The sequence below is a fragment of the Diachasmimorpha longicaudata genome, chromosome 6 (genome assembly GCF_034640455.1).
Source record: "Diachasmimorpha longicaudata isolate KC_UGA_2023 chromosome 6, iyDiaLong2, whole genome shotgun sequence".
NCBI lineage: Eukaryota > Metazoa > Arthropoda > Insecta > Hymenoptera > Braconidae > Diachasmimorpha > Diachasmimorpha longicaudata.
In genome coordinates, this window is record NC_087230.1 from 2,126,917 (window position 1) to 2,144,207 (window position 17,291).

General features: G+C 44.1%; 2 long non-coding RNA genes across 2 annotated transcripts; both read left to right on the forward strand.

The window, feature by feature from the left end:
* The first annotated feature begins 2,364 nt into the window (after window positions 1-2,364).
* Window positions 2,365-3,792, forward strand: LOC135163366 (uncharacterized). The gene is made up of 3 exons (XR_010299110.1): window positions 2,365-2,459; window positions 2,602-2,679; window positions 2,989-3,792. It is a non-coding gene; the product is annotated as an uncharacterized LOC135163366 (long non-coding RNA).
* Window positions 3,793-9,971: 6,179 nt separating this feature from the next.
* LOC135163365 (uncharacterized) lies at window positions 9,972-11,410 on the forward strand. Its single transcript, XR_010299109.1, has 3 exons — window positions 9,972-10,066; window positions 10,209-10,286; window positions 10,596-11,410. It is a non-coding gene; the product is annotated as an uncharacterized LOC135163365 (long non-coding RNA).
* Window positions 11,411-17,291: the final 5,881 nt, after the last annotated feature.

Here is a 17,291-nt window from a genome sequence, read left to right on the forward strand (position 1 = left end):
GACTCAGATCGTTTTTCGTCCATATCTTTGGAAATATCATAGCTAGGACAATTTGGCTGGCGCCATTGGATTCGTGAGACGATTTCCGATTTTTCTAGGGGTCCGGGAATTGTCCACAGTCGATTTTTTCGTTTTTCGCCTTTTTCTCGGCTCCTGGGCCTCCTAGAGCAAAACGGGCACGGATTTGGCCACACACCGTTTTTCGTCCATATCTTTGGAAATATTATAGCTAGGACAATTTGGCTGGCGCCATTCGATTCGTGAGATGATTTCCGATTTTCTTAGGGGTCCGGCAACTTTCTAAAGTCGATTTTTTCGTTTTTCGCGATTTTCTCGGCTCGTGGGCCTCCTAGAGCAAAACGGGCCCCGATTTGGACTCAGATCGTTTTTCGTCCATATCTTTGGAAATATCATAGCTAGGACAATTTGGCTGGCGCCATTGGATTCGTGAGACGATTTCCGATTTTTCTAGGGGTCCGGGAATTGCCCACAGTCGATTTTTTCGTTTTTCGCCTTTTTCTCGGCTCCTGGGCCTCCTAGAGCAAAACGGGCACGGATTTGGCCACACACCGTTTTTCGTCCATATCTTTGGAAATATTATAGCTAGGACAATTTGGCTGGCGCCATTCGATTCGTGAGATGATTTCCGATTTTCTTAGGGGTCCGGCAAGTTTCTAAAGTCGATTTTTTCGTTTTTCGCCATTTTCTCGGCTCGTGGGCGTCCTAGAGCAAAACGGGCCCGGATTTGGACTCAGACCGTTTTTCGTCCATATCTTTGGAAATATTATAGCTAGGACAATTTGGCTGGCGCCATTCGATTCGTGAGATGATTTCCGATTTTCTTAGGGGTCCGGCAAGTTTCTAAAGTCGATTTTTTCGTTTTTCGCGATTTTCTCGGCTCCTGGGCCTCCTAGAGCAAAACGGGCCCGGATTTGGACTCAGACCGTTTTTCGTCCATATCTTTGGAAATATCATAGCTAGGACAATTTGGCTGGCGCCATTTGATTCGTGAGACGATTTCCGATTTTTCTAGGGGTCCGGGAATTATCCACAGTCGATTTTTTCGTTTTTCGCCTTTTTCTCGGCTCCTGGGCCTCCTAGAGCAAAACGGGCACGGATTTGGCCACACACCGTTTTTCGTCCATATCTTTGGAAATATTATAGCTAGGACAATTTGGCTGGCGCCATTCGATTCGTGAGATGATTTCCGATTTTCTTAGGGGTCCGGCAAGTTTCTAAAGTCGATTTTTTCGTTTTTCGCCATTTTCTCGGCTCGTGGGCCTCCTAGAGCAAAACGGGCCCGGATTTGGACTCAGACCGTTTTTCGTCCATATCTTTGGAAATATCATAGCTAGGAGAATTTCGCTGGCGCCATTGGATTCGTGAGACGATTCCCGATTTTTTTAGGGGTCCGGGAATTTTCTGTAGTCGATTTTTTCGTTTTTCGCGATTTTCTCGGCTCCTGGGCCTCCTAGAGCAAAACGGGCACGGATTTGACCACACACCGTTTTTCGCCCATATCTTTGGAAATATCATAGCTAGGACAATTTGGCTGGCGCCATTGGATTCGTGAGACGATTTCCGATTTTTCTAGGGGTCCGGGAATTGTCCACAGTCGATTTTTTCGTTTTTCGCCTTTTTCTCGGCTCCTGGGCCTCCTAGAGCAAAACGGGCACGGATTTGGCCACACACCGTTTTTCGCCCATATCTTTGGAAATATTATAGCTAGGACAATTTGGCTGGCGCCATTCGATTCGTGAGACGATTTCCGATTTTTCTAGGGGTCCGGGAATTGTCCACAGTCGATTTTTTCGTTTTTCGCGATTTTCTCGGCTCCTGGGCCTCCTAGAGCAAAACGGGCCCGGATTTGAACTCAGACCGTTTTTCGTCCATATCTTTGGAAATATCATAGCTAGAAGAATTTGGCTGACGCCATTGGATTCGTGAGACGATTTCCGATTTTTCTAGGGGTTCGGGAATTGTCCACAGTCGATTTTTTCGTTTTTTGCCTTTTTCTTGGCTCCTAGGCCTCCTAGAGCAAAACGGGCACGGATTTGGCCACACACCGTTTTTCGCCCATATCTTTGGAAATATTATAGCTAGGACAATTTGGCTGGCGCCATTCGATTCGTGAGACGATTTCCGATTTTTCTAGGGGTCCGGGAATTGTCCACAGTCAATTTTTTCGTTTTTCGCCTTTTTCTCGGCTCCTGGGCCTCCTAGAGCAAAACGGGCCCGGATTTGGACTCAGACCGTTTTTCGTCCATATCTTTGGAAATATCATAGCTAGGAGGATTTGGCTGGCGCCATTGGATTCGTGAGACGATTTCCGATTTTTCTAGGGGTCCGGGAATTGTCCACAGTCGATTTTGATGTGAAACATCTATAGGCGCACCCCTAAACTGAATCGTTGGCCTGGCGATACTTGCCGTGGCGAGCATTCGCCAGGCTATACTAAGGTATGCCTATCTATATTCTGTGTAGTAGAGTGTACGGCGTGGCTTCTCACTCAGTTCGACGTTGTTGTTTACTACGGTACACATAACCTGCGTTTTATTTAATTTTTCATTTTCATTTTTGACAATAAAATATGTGTGACAGTGATAACTCAGAAGATCAAAGTGATCAACCTTGTGCAAAGAAAGTGAAACTACACTATGGTATACTACCAAGTCATCAGTAAGTAGATCGTATTTTTCAAGTCTCCATAAATGTAATTATTATATTTTTATATTTAATTAATTATATTCATATTAATCATATTAATAATTTATATAAATTATATTAATATTATCTTCAATTAAGGATTCTTTTATTATTCATGAAGGAATTAATATAGAAAAATTTATTAATAAAATTTATACTTGCAAATCTTTAGTCATATATTGCAATAATTAACTAAGATTTGAGTTCATGAGTATATTGAAGCCACACTTAAATTTTTTTTTTTTTGTGTATTTCAATATCATATTGTTTTAAATATTTCAGTTCCCAACAATCATCAGAAGGATCACAAAATATTATTATTGAAACTGGACGTCACCCTGATCAGTTAAACACAAGGCATACTATCAATGTTGTGTCAGACTTTATTAATCGAATAGTACCAGACTATTTTAAACTATTGCATCTATTGGAAATGTGTGTTCTTCACATGTTAAACTACAAGACGGAAGTGAATTAATTATGATTGTAATATACATTTCACCTAATAACAAAATGGATCATCTCATTTCATTTTTACATGAAAGGTTATTTCCTTATAGTCAAACAGGTTCAATAATTCTTAAAGCGAATAAACATAAACTACCATTATTTTTAGCTGCATATTTCAGTGTAAATTTTGCAAGAGCTGAATCAATGCCATTAATGACATTTCTTCAAAAAGAATTTCAATGGCAAATCAATAACGATCCAAAAGAATCTACTACCAAATATGGAACAACAATAGATGCTGTATTTGTGAGATATCTTGATGGTGTTTCATCCAATACTTTTGTAACGTACTTTAGTTATCATCGACCAATCGTCACAGTAATACCGGCAGAGGAAAAATCGAATATAACTATTATTGAAGCCACAGATGAAAATATTTAAATTGTGGCAACTTGATACTAATATCGAATTTTTATATCATGTAAATAAATGTTTATTAAATAAAGTTACCATTTACTGTAAGAATCTCGTAATACTTCATTTTTTCATTAGGCTATATTTAATTCCTGTAATAATATTATCTTTTATGCATATTACTTGTACACACACGATGTTTCACATCTGCCAGGCGTCCCATGACGGCTCATTTTTTTCGTTTTTCGCCTTTTTCTCGGCTCCTGGGCCTCCTAGAGCAAAACGGGCACGGATTTGGCCACACACCGTTTTTCGCCCATATTTTTGGAAATATCATAGCTAGGACAATTTGGCTGGCGCCATTCGATTCGTGAGACGATTTCCGATTTTCCTAGGGGTCCGGCAATTTTCTAAAGTCGATTTTTTCGTTTTTCGCCTTTTTCTCGGCTCCTGGGCCTCCTAGAGCAATACGGACACGGATTTGAACTCAGACCGTTTTTCGTCCATATCTTTGGAAATATCATAGCTAGAAGAATTTGGCTGACGCCATTGGATTCGTGAGACGATTTCCGATTTTTCTAGGGGTTGGGGAATTGTCCACAGTCGATTTTTTCGTTTTTCGCCTTTTTCTCGGCTCCTAGGCCTCCTAGAGCAAAACGGACACGGATTTGGCCACACACCGTTTTTCGCCCATATCTTTGGAAATATCATAGCTAGGAGAATTTCGCTGGCGCCATTGGATTCGTGAGACGATTCCCGATTTTTTTAGGGGTCCGGGAATTTTCTGTAGTCGATTTTTTCGTTTTTCGCGATTTTCTCGGCTCCTGGGCCTCCTAGAGCAAAACGGGCACGGATTTGACCACACACCGTTTTTCGCCCATATCTTTGGAAATATCATAGCTAGGACAATTTGGCTGGCGCCATTCGATTCGTGAGACGATTTCCGATTTTCCTAGGGGTCCGGCAATTTTCTAAAGTCGATTTTTTCGTTTTTCGCGATTTTCTCGGCTCCTGGGCCTCCAAGAGCAAAACGGGCCCCGATTTGGACTCAGATCGTTTTTCGTCCATATCTTTGGAAATATCATAGCTAGGACAATTTGGCTGGCGCCATTGGATTCGTGAGACGATTTCCGATTTTTCTAGGGGTCCGGGAATTGTCCACAGTCGATTTTTTCGTTTTTCGCCTTTTTCTCGGCTCCTGGGCCTCCTAGAGCAAAACGGGCACGGATTTGGCCACACACCGTTTTTCGTCCATATCTTTGGAAATATTATAGCTAGGACAATTTGGCTGGCGCCATTGGATTCGTGAGACGATTTCCGATTTTTCTAGGGGTCCGGGAATTGTCAACAGTCGATTTTTTCGTTTTTCGCGATTTTCTCGGCTCCTGGGCCTCCTAGAGCAAAACGGGCCCGGATTTGAACTCAGACCGTTTTTCGTCCATATCTTTGGAAATATCATAGCTAGAAGAATTTGGCTGACGCCATTGGATTCGTGAGACGATTTCCGATTTTTCTAGGGGTTCGGGAATTGACCACAGTCGATTTTTTCGTTTTTCGCCTTTTTCTCGGCTCCTAGGCCTCCTAGAGCAAAACGGGCACGGATTTGGCCACACACCGTTTTTCGCCCATATCTTTGGAAATATCATAGCTAGGACAATTTGGCTGGCGCCATTCGATTCGTGAGACGATTTCCGATTTTCCTAGGGGTCCGGCAATTTTCTAAAATCGATTTTTTCGTTTTTCGCCTTTTTCTCGGCTCCTGGGCCTCCTAGAGCAATACGGGCACGGATTTGGCCACACACCGTTTTTCGCCCATATCTTTGGAAATATTATAGCTAGGACAATTTGGCTGGCGCCATTCGATTCGTGAGACGATTTCCGATTTTTCTAGGGGTCCGGGAATTGTCCACAGTCAATTTTTTCGTTTTTCGCCTTTTTCTCGGCTCCTGGGCCTCCTAGAGCAAAACGGGCCCGGATTTGGACTCAGACCGTTTTTCGTCCATATCTTTGGAAATATCATAGCTAGGAGGATTTGGCTGGCGCCATTGGATTCGTGAGACGATTTCCGATTTTTCTAGGGGTCCGGGAATTGTCCACAGTCGATTTTTTCGTTTTTCGCCTTTTTCTCGGCTCCTGGGCCTCCTAGAGCAAAACGGGCACGGATTTGGCCACACACCGTTTTTCGCCCATATCTTTGGAAATATCATAGCTAGGACAATTTGGCTGGCGCCATTCGATTCGTGAGACGATTTCCGATTTTCCTAGGGGTCCGGCAATTTTCTAAAGTCGATTTTTTCGTTTTTCGCCTTTTTCTCGGCTCCTGGGCCTCCTAGAGCAATACGGACACGGATTTGGCGACACTCCGTTTTTCGCCCATATCTTTGGAAATATTATAGCTAGGACAATTTGGCTGGCGCCATTCGATTCGTGAGACGATTTCCGATTTTTCTAGGGGTCCGGGAATTGTCCACAGTCGATTTTTTCGTTTTTCGCCTTTTTCTCGGCTCCTGGGCCTCCTAGAGCAAAACGGGCCCGGATTTGGACTCAGACCGTTTTTCCTCCATATCTTTGGAAATATCATAGCTAGAAGAATTTGGCTGACGCCATTGGATTCGTGAGACGATTTCCGATTTTTCTAGGGGTTCGGGAATTGTCCACAGTCGATTTTTTCGTTTTTCGCCTTTTTCTCGGCTCCTAGGCCTCCTAGAGCAAAACGGGCACGGATTTGGCCACACACCGTTTTTCGCCCATATCTTTGGAAATATCATAGCTAGGACAATTTGGCTGGCGCCATTCGATTCGTGAGACGATTTCCGATTTTCCTAGGGGTCCGGCAATTTTCTAAAGTCGATTTTTTCGTTTTTCGCCTTTTTCTCGGCTCCTGGGCCTCCTAGAGCAAAACGGGCCCGGATTTGGACTCAGACCGTTTTTCGTCCATATCTTTGGAAATATCATAGCTAGGAGAATTTGGCTGGCGCCATTCGATTCGTGAGACGATTTCCGATTTTCCTAGGGGTCCGGAAATTTTCTAAAGTCGATTTTTTCGTTTTTCGCGATTTTCTCGGCTCCTGGGCCTCCTAGAGCAAACCGGGCCCGGATTTGAACTCAGACCGTTTTTCGTCCATATCTTTGGAAATATCATAGCTAGAAGAATTTGGCTGACGCCATTGGATTCGTGAGACGATTTCCGATTTTTCTAGGGGTTGGGGAATTGTCCACAGTCGATTTTTTCGTTTTTCGCCTTTTTCTCGGCTCCTAGGCCTCCTAGAGCAAAACGGACACGGATTTGGCCACACACCGTTTTTCGCCCATATCTTTGGAAATATCATAGCTAGGACAATTTGGCTGGCGCCATTCGATTCGTGAGACGATTTCCGATTTTCCTAGGGGTCCGGCAATTTTCTAAAGTCGATTTTTTCGTTTTTCGCGATTTTCTCGGCTCCTGGGCCTCCTAGAGCAAAACGGGCCCGGATTTGGACTCAGACCGTTTTTCGTCCATATCTTTGGAAATATCATAGCTAGGAGGATTTGGCTGGCGCCATTGGATTCGTGAGACGATTTCCGATTTTTCTAGGGGTCCGGGAATTGTCCACAGTCGATTTTTTCGTTTTTCGCCTTTTTCTCGGCTCCTGGGCCTCCTAGAGCAAAACGGGCCCGGATTTGGACTCAGACCGTTTTTCCTCCATATCTTTGGAAATATCATAGCTAGAAGAATTTGGCTGACGCCATTGGATTCGTGAGACGATTTCCGATTTTTCTAGGGGTCCGGGAATTGTCCACAGTCGATTTTTTCGTTTTTCGCGATTTTCTTGGCTCCTGGGCTTCCTAGAGCAAAACGGGCAAGGATTTGGCCACACACCGTTTTTCGCCCATATCTTTGGAAATATCATAGCTAGGAGAATTTGGCTGGCGACATTGGATTCGTGAGACGATTTCCGATTTTTCTAGGGGTCCGGGAATTTTCTGAAGTCGATTTTTTCGTTTTTCGCGATTTTCTCGGCTCCTGGGCCTCCAAGAGCAAAACGGGCCCCGATTTGGACTCAGATCGTTTTTCGTCCATATCTTTGGAAATATCATAGCTAGGACAATTTGGCTGGCGCCATTGGATTCGTGAGACGATTTCCGATTTTTCTAGGGGTCCGGGAATTGTCCACAGTCGATTTTTTCGTTTTTCGCCTTTTTCTCGGCTCCTGGGCCTCCTAGAGCAAAACGGGCACGGATTTGGCCACACACCGTTTTTCGTCCATATCTTTGGAAATATTATAGCTAGGACAATTTGGCTGGCGCCATTCGATTCGTGAGATGATTTCCGATTTTCTTAGGGGTCCGGCAACTTTCTAAAGTCGATTTTTTCGTTTTTCGCGATTTTCTCGGCTCGTGGGCCTCCTAGAGCAAAACGGGCCCCGATTTGGACTCAGATCGTTTTTCGTCCATATCTTTGGAAATATCATAGCTAGGACAATTTGGCTGGCGCCATTGGATTCGTGAGACGATTTCCGATTTTTCTAGGGGTCCGGGAATTGCCCACAGTCGATTTTTTCGTTTTTCGCCTTTTTCTCGGCTCCTGGGCCTCCTAGAGCAAAACGGGCACGGATTTGGCCACACACCGTTTTTCGTCCATATCTTTGGAAATATTATAGCTAGGACAATTTGGCTGGCGCCATTCGATTCGTGAGATGATTTCCGATTTTCTTAGGGGTCCGGCAAGTTTCTAAAGTCGATTTTTTCGTTTTTCGCCATTTTCTCGGCTCGTGGGCGTCCTAGAGCAAAACGGGCCCGGATTTGGACTCAGACCGTTTTTCGTCCATATCTTTGGAAATATTATAGCTAGGACAATTTGGCTGGCGCCATTCGATTCGTGAGATGATTTCCGATTTTCTTAGGGGTCCGGCAAGTTTCTAAAGTCGATTTTTTCGTTTTTCGCGATTTTCTCGGCTCCTGGGCCTCCTAGAGCAAAACGGGCCCGGATTTGGACTCAGACCGTTTTTCGTCCATATCTTTGGAAATATCATAGCTAGGACAATTTGGCTGGCGCCATTTGATTCGTGAGACGATTTCCGATTTTTCTAGGGGTCCGGGAATTATCCACAGTCGATTTTTTCGTTTTTCGCCTTTTTCTCGGCTCCTGGGCCTCCTAGAGCAAAACGGGCACGGATTTGGCCACACACCGTTTTTCGTCCATATCTTTGGAAATATTATAGCTAGGACAATTTGGCTGGCGCCATTCGATTCGTGAGATGATTTCCGATTTTCTTAGGGGTCCGGCAAGTTTCTAAAGTCGATTTTTTCGTTTTTCGCCATTTTCTCGGCTCGTGGGCCTCCTAGAGCAAAACGGGCCCGGATTTGGACTCAGACCGTTTTTCGTCCATATCTTTGGAAATATCATAGCTAGGAGAATTTCGCTGGCGCCATTGGATTCGTGAGACGATTCCCGATTTTTTTAGGGGTCCGGGAATTTTCTGTAGTCGATTTTTTCGTTTTTCGCGATTTTCTCGGCTCCTGGGCCTCCTAGAGCAAAACGGGCACGGATTTGACCACACACCGTTTTTCGCCCATATCTTTGGAAATATCATAGCTAGGACAATTTGGCTGGCGCCATTGGATTCGTGAGACGATTTCCGATTTTTCTAGGGGTCCGGGAATTGTCCACAGTCGATTTTTTCGTTTTTCGCCTTTTTCTCGGCTCCTGGGCCTCCTAGAGCAAAACGGGCACGGATTTGGCCACACACCGTTTTTCGCCCATATCTTTGGAAATATTATAGCTAGGACAATTTGGCTGGCGCCATTCGATTCGTGAGACGATTTCCGATTTTTCTAGGGGTCCGGGAATTGTCCACAGTCGATTTTTTCGTTTTTCGCGATTTTCTCGGCTCCTGGGCCTCCTAGAGCAAAACGGGCCCGGATTTGAACTCAGACCGTTTTTCGTCCATATCTTTGGAAATATCATAGCTAGAAGAATTTGGCTGACGCCATTGGATTCGTGAGACGATTTCCGATTTTTCTAGGGGTTCGGGAATTGTCCACAGTCGATTTTTTCGTTTTTTGCCTTTTTCTTGGCTCCTAGGCCTCCTAGAGCAAAACGGGCACGGATTTGGCCACACACCGTTTTTCGCCCATATCTTTGGAAATATTATAGCTAGGACAATTTGGCTGGCGCCATTCGATTCGTGAGACGATTTCCGATTTTTCTAGGGGTCCGGGAATTGTCCACAGTCAATTTTTTCGTTTTTCGCCTTTTTCTCGGCTCCTGGGCCTCCTAGAGCAAAACGGGCCCGGATTTGGACTCAGACCGTTTTTCGTCCATATCTTTGGAAATATCATAGCTAGGAGGATTTGGCTGGCGCCATTGGATTCGTGAGACGATTTCCGATTTTTCTAGGGGTCCGGGAATTGTCCACAGTCGATTTTGATGTGAAACATCTATAGGCGCACCCCTAAACTGAATCGTTGGCCTGGCGATACTTGCCGTGGCGAGCATTCGCCAGGCTATACTAAGGTATGCCTATCTATATTCTGTGTAGTAGAGTGTACGGCGTGGCTTCTCACTCAGTTCGACGTTGTTGTTTACTACGGTACACATAACCTGCGTTTTATTTAATTTTTCATTTTCATTTTTGACAATAAAATATGTGTGACAGTGATAACTCAGAAGATCAAAGTGATCAACCTTGTGCAAAGAAAGTGAAACTACACTATGGTATACTACCAAGTCATCAGTAAGTAGATCGTATTTTTCAAGTCTCCATAAATGTAATTATTATATTTTTATATTTAATTAATTATATTCATATTAATCATATTAATAATTTATATAAATTATATTAATATTATCTTCAATTAAGGATTCTTTTATTATTCATGAAGGAATTAATATAGAAAAATTTATTAATAAAATTTATACTTGCAAATCTTTAGTCATATATTGCAATAATTAACTAAGATTTGAGTTCATGAGTATATTGAAGCCACACTTAAATTTTTTTTTTTTTGTGTATTTCAATATCATATTGTTTTAAATATTTCAGTTCCCAACAATCATCAGAAGGATCACAAAATATTATTATTGAAACTGGACGTCACCCTGATCAGTTAAACACAAGGCATACTATCAATGTTGTGTCAGACTTTATTAATCGAATAGTACCAGACTATTTTAAACTATTGCATCTATTGGAAATGTGTGTTCTTCACATGTTAAACTACAAGACGGAAGTGAATTAATTATGATTGTAATATACATTTCACCTAATAACAAAATGGATCATCTCATTTCATTTTTACATGAAAGGTTATTTCCTTATAGTCAAACAGGTTCAATAATTCTTAAAGCGAATAAACATAAACTACCATTATTTTTAGCTGCATATTTCAGTGTAAATTTTGCAAGAGCTGAATCAATGCCATTAATGACATTTCTTCAAAAAGAATTTCAATGGCAAATCAATAACGATCCAAAAGAATCTACTACCAAATATGGAACAACAATAGATGCTGTATTTGTGAGATATCTTGATGGTGTTTCATCCAATACTTTTGTAACGTACTTTAGTTATCATCGACCAATCGTCACAGTAATACCGGCAGAGGAAAAATCGAATATAACTATTATTGAAGCCACAGATGAAAATATTTAAATTGTGGCAACTTGATACTAATATCGAATTTTTATATCATGTAAATAAATGTTTATTAAATAAAGTTACCATTTACTGTAAGAATCTCGTAATACTTCATTTTTTCATTAGGCTATATTTAATTCCTGTAATAATATTATCTTTTATGCATATTACTTGTACACACACGATGTTTCACATCTGCCAGGCGTCCCATGACGGCTCATTTTTTTCGTTTTTCGCCTTTTTCTCGGCTCCTGGGCCTCCTAGAGCAAAACGGGCACGGATTTGGCCACACACCGTTTTTCGCCCATATTTTTGGAAATATCATAGCTAGGACAATTTGGCTGGCGCCATTCGATTCGTGAGACGATTTCCGATTTTCCTAGGGGTCCGGCAATTTTCTAAAGTCGATTTTTTCGTTTTTCGCCTTTTTCTCGGCTCCTGGGCCTCCTAGAGCAATACGGACACGGATTTGAACTCAGACCGTTTTTCGTCCATATCTTTGGAAATATCATAGCTAGAAGAATTTGGCTGACGCCATTGGATTCGTGAGACGATTTCCGATTTTTCTAGGGGTTGGGGAATTGTCCACAGTCGATTTTTTCGTTTTTCGCCTTTTTCTCGGCTCCTAGGCCTCCTAGAGCAAAACGGACACGGATTTGGCCACACACCGTTTTTCGCCCATATCTTTGGAAATATCATAGCTAGGAGAATTTCGCTGGCGCCATTGGATTCGTGAGACGATTCCCGATTTTTTTAGGGGTCCGGGAATTTTCTGTAGTCGATTTTTTCGTTTTTCGCGATTTTCTCGGCTCCTGGGCCTCCTAGAGCAAAACGGGCACGGATTTGACCACACACCGTTTTTCGCCCATATCTTTGGAAATATCATAGCTAGGACAATTTGGCTGGCGCCATTCGATTCGTGAGACGATTTCCGATTTTCCTAGGGGTCCGGCAATTTTCTAAAGTCGATTTTTTCGTTTTTCGCGATTTTCTCGGCTCCTGGGCCTCCAAGAGCAAAACGGGCCCCGATTTGGACTCAGATCGTTTTTCGTCCATATCTTTGGAAATATCATAGCTAGGACAATTTGGCTGGCGCCATTGGATTCGTGAGACGATTTCCGATTTTTCTAGGGGTCCGGGAATTGTCCACAGTCGATTTTTTCGTTTTTCGCCTTTTTCTCGGCTCCTGGGCCTCCTAGAGCAAAACGGGCACGGATTTGGCCACACACCGTTTTTCGTCCATATCTTTGGAAATATTATAGCTAGGACAATTTGGCTGGCGCCATTGGATTCGTGAGACGATTTCCGATTTTTCTAGGGGTCCGGGAATTGTCAACAGTCGATTTTTTCGTTTTTCGCGATTTTCTCGGCTCCTGGGCCTCCTAGAGCAAAACGGGCCCGGATTTGAACTCAGACCGTTTTTCGTCCATATCTTTGGAAATATCATAGCTAGAAGAATTTGGCTGACGCCATTGGATTCGTGAGACGATTTCCGATTTTTCTAGGGGTTCGGGAATTGACCACAGTCGATTTTTTCGTTTTTCGCCTTTTTCTCGGCTCCTAGGCCTCCTAGAGCAAAACGGGCACGGATTTGGCCACACACCGTTTTTCGCCCATATCTTTGGAAATATCATAGCTAGGACAATTTGGCTGGCGCCATTCGATTCGTGAGACGATTTCCGATTTTCCTAGGGGTCCGGCAATTTTCTAAAATCGATTTTTTCGTTTTTCGCCTTTTTCTCGGCTCCTGGGCCTCCTAGAGCAATACGGGCACGGATTTGGCCACACACCGTTTTTCGCCCATATCTTTGGAAATATTATAGCTAGGACAATTTGGCTGGCGCCATTCGATTCGTGAGACGATTTCCGATTTTTCTAGGGGTCCGGGAATTGTCCACAGTCAATTTTTTCGTTTTTCGCCTTTTTCTCGGCTCCTGGGCCTCCTAGAGCAAAACGGGCCCGGATTTGGACTCAGACCGTTTTTCGTCCATATCTTTGGAAATATCATAGCTAGGAGGATTTGGCTGGCGCCATTGGATTCGTGAGACGATTTCCGATTTTTCTAGGGGTCCGGGAATTGTCCACAGTCGATTTTTTCGTTTTTCGCCTTTTTCTCGGCTCCTGGGCCTCCTAGAGCAAAACGGGCACGGATTTGGCCACACACCGTTTTTCGCCCATATCTTTGGAAATATCATAGCTAGGACAATTTGGCTGGCGCCATTCGATTCGTGAGACGATTTCCGATTTTCCTAGGGGTCCGGCAATTTTCTAAAGTCGATTTTTTCGTTTTTCGCCTTTTTCTCGGCTCCTGGGCCTCCTAGAGCAATACGGACACGGATTTGGCGACACTCCGTTTTTCGCCCATATCTTTGGAAATATTATAGCTAGGACAATTTGGCTGGCGCCATTCGATTCGTGAGACGATTTCCGATTTTTCTAGGGGTCCGGGAATTGTCCACAGTCGATTTTTTCGTTTTTCGCCTTTTTCTCGGCTCCTGGGCCTCCTAGAGCAAAACGGGCCCGGATTTGGACTCAGACCGTTTTTCCTCCATATCTTTGGAAATATCATAGCTAGAAGAATTTGGCTGACGCCATTGGATTCGTGAGACGATTTCCGATTTTTCTAGGGGTTCGGGAATTGTCCACAGTCGATTTTTTCGTTTTTCGCCTTTTTCTCGGCTCCTAGGCCTCCTAGAGCAAAACGGGCACGGATTTGGCCACACACCGTTTTTCGCCCATATCTTTGGAAATATCATAGCTAGGACAATTTGGCTGGCGCCATTCGATTCGTGAGACGATTTCCGATTTTCCTAGGGGTCCGGCAATTTTCTAAAGTCGATTTTTTCGTTTTTCGCCTTTTTCTCGGCTCCTGGGCCTCCTAGAGCAAAACGGGCCCGGATTTGGACTCAGACCGTTTTTCGTCCATATCTTTGGAAATATCATAGCTAGGAGAATTTGGCTGGCGCCATTCGATTCGTGAGACGATTTCCGATTTTCCTAGGGGTCCGGAAATTTTCTAAAGTCGATTTTTTCGTTTTTCGCGATTTTCTCGGCTCCTGGGCCTCCTAGAGCAAACCGGGCCCGGATTTGAACTCAGACCGTTTTTCGTCCATATCTTTGGAAATATCATAGCTAGAAGAATTTGGCTGACGCCATTGGATTCGTGAGACGATTTCCGATTTTTCTAGGGGTTGGGGAATTGTCCACAGTCGATTTTTTCGTTTTTCGCCTTTTTCTCGGCTCCTAGGCCTCCTAGAGCAAAACGGACACGGATTTGGCCACACACCGTTTTTCGCCCATATCTTTGGAAATATCATAGCTAGGACAATTTGGCTGGCGCCATTCGATTCGTGAGACGATTTCCGATTTTCCTAGGGGTCCGGCAATTTTCTAAAGTCGATTTTTTCGTTTTTCGCGATTTTCTCGGCTCCTGGGCCTCCTAGAGCAAAACGGGCCCGGATTTGGACTCAGACCGTTTTTCGTCCATATCTTTGGAAATATCATAGCTAGGAGGATTTGGCTGGCGCCATTGGATTCGTGAGACGATTTCCGATTTTTCTAGGGGTCCGGGAATTGTCCACAGTCGATTTTTTCGTTTTTCGCCTTTTTCTCGGCTCCTGGGCCTCCTAGAGCAAAACGGGCCCGGATTTGGACTCAGACCGTTTTTCCTCCATATCTTTGGAAATATCATAGCTAGAAGAATTTGGCTGACGCCATTGGATTCGTGAGACGATTTCCGATTTTTCTAGGGGTTCGGGAATTGTCCACAGTCGATTTTTTCGTTTTTCGCCTTTTTCTCGGCTCCTAGGCCTCCTAGAGCAAAACGGGCACGGATTTGGCCACACACCGTTTTTCGCCCATATCTTTGGAAATATCATAGCTAGGACAATTTGGCTGGCGCCATTCGATTCGTGAGACGATTTCCGATTTTCCTAGGGGTCCGGCAATTTTCTAAAGTCGATTTTTTCGTTTTTCGCCTTTTTCTCGGCTCCTGGGCCTCCTAGAGCAAAACGGGCCCGGATTTGGACTCAGACCGTTTTTCGTCCATATCTTTGGAAATATCATAGCTAGGAGAATTTGGCTGGCGCCATTCGATTCGTGAGACGATTTCCGATTTTCCTAGGGGTCCGGAAATTTTCTAAAGTCGATTTTTTCGTTTTTCGCGATTTTCTCGGCTCCTGGGCCTCCTAGAGCAAAACGGGCCCGGATTTGAACTCAGACCGTTTTTCGTCCATATCTTTGGAAATATCATAGCTAGAAGAATTTGGCTGACGCCATTGGATTCGTGAGACGATTTCCGATTTTTCTAGGGGTTGGGGAATTGTCCACAGTCGATTTTTTCGTTTTTCGCCTTTTTCTCGGCTCCTAGGCCTCCTAGAGCAAAACGGACACGGATTTGGCCACACACCGTTTTTCGCCCATATCTTTGGAAATATCATAGCTAGGAGAATTTCGCTGGCGCCATTGGATTCGTGAGACGATTCCCGATTTTTTTAGGGGTCCGGGAATTTTCTGTAGTCGATTTTTTCGTTTTTCGCGATTTTCTCGGCTCCTGGGCCTCCTAGAGCAAAACGGGCACGGATTTGGCCACACACCGTTTTTCGTCCATATCTTTGGAAATATTATAGCTAGGACAATTTGGCTGGCGCCATTGGATTCGTGAGACGATTTCCGATTTTTCTAGGGGTCCGGGAATTGTCAACAGTCGATTTTTTCGTTTTTCGCGATTTTCTCGGCTCCTGGGCCTCCTAGAGCAAAACGGGCCCGGATTTGAACTCAGACCGTTTTTCGTCCATATCTTTGGAAATATCATAGCTAGAAGAATTTGGCTGACGCCATTGGATTCGTGAGACGATTTCCGATTTTTCTAGGGGTTCGGGAATTGACCACAGTCGATTTTTTCGTTTTTCGCCTTTTTCTCGGCTCCTAGGCCTCCTAGAGCAAAACGGGCACGGATTTGGCCACACACCGTTTTTCGCCCATATCTTTGGAAATATCATAGCTAGGACAATTTGGCTGGCGCCATTCGATTCGTGAGACGATTTCCGATTTTCCTAGGGGTCCGGCAATTTTCTAAAATCGATTTTTTCGTTTTTCGCCTTTTTCTCGGCTCCTGGGCCTCCTAGAGCAATACGGGCACGGATTTGGCCACACACCGTTTTTCGCCCATATCTTTGGAAATATTATAGCTAGGACAATTTGGCTGGCGCCATTCGATTCGTGAGACGATTTCCGATTTTTCTAGGGGTCCGGGAATTGTCCACAGTCAATTTTTTCGTTTTTCGCCTTTTTCTCGGCTCCTGGGCCTCCTAGAGCAAAACGGGCCCGGATTTGGACTCAGACCGTTTTTCGTCCATATCTTTGGAAATATCATAGCTAGGAGGATTTGGCTGGCGCCATTGGATTCGTGAGACGATTTCCGATTTTTCTAGGGGTCCGGGAATTGTCCACAGTCGATTTTTTCGTTTTTCGCCTTTTTCTCGGCTCCTGGGCCTCCTAGAGCAAAACGGGCACGGATTTGGCCACACACCGTTTTTCGCCCATATCTTTGGAAATATCATAGCTAGGACAATTTGGCTGGCGCCATTCGATTCGTGAGACGATTTCCGATTTTCCTAGGGGTCCGGCAATTTTCTAAAGTCGATTTTTTCGTTTTTCGCCTTTTTCTCGGCTCCTGGGCCTCCTAGAGCAATACGGACACGGATTTGGCGACACTCCGTTTTTCGCCCATATCTTTGGAAATATTATAGCTAGGACAATTTGGCTGGCGCCATTCGATTCGTGAGACGATTTCCGATTTTTCTAGGGGTCCGGGAATTGTCCACAGTCGATTTTTTCGTTTTTCGCCTTTTTCTCGGCTCCTGGGCCTCCTAGAGCAAAACGGGCCCGGATTTGGACTCAGACCGTTTTTCCTCCATATCTTTGGAAATATCATAGCTAGAAGAATTTGGCTGACGCCATTGGATTCGTGAGACGATTTCCGATTTTTCTAGGGGTTCGGGAATTGTCCACAGTCGATTTTTTCGTTTTTCGCCTTTTTCTCGGCTCCTAGGCCTCCTAGAGCAAAACGGGCACGGATTTGGCCACACACCGTTTTTCGCC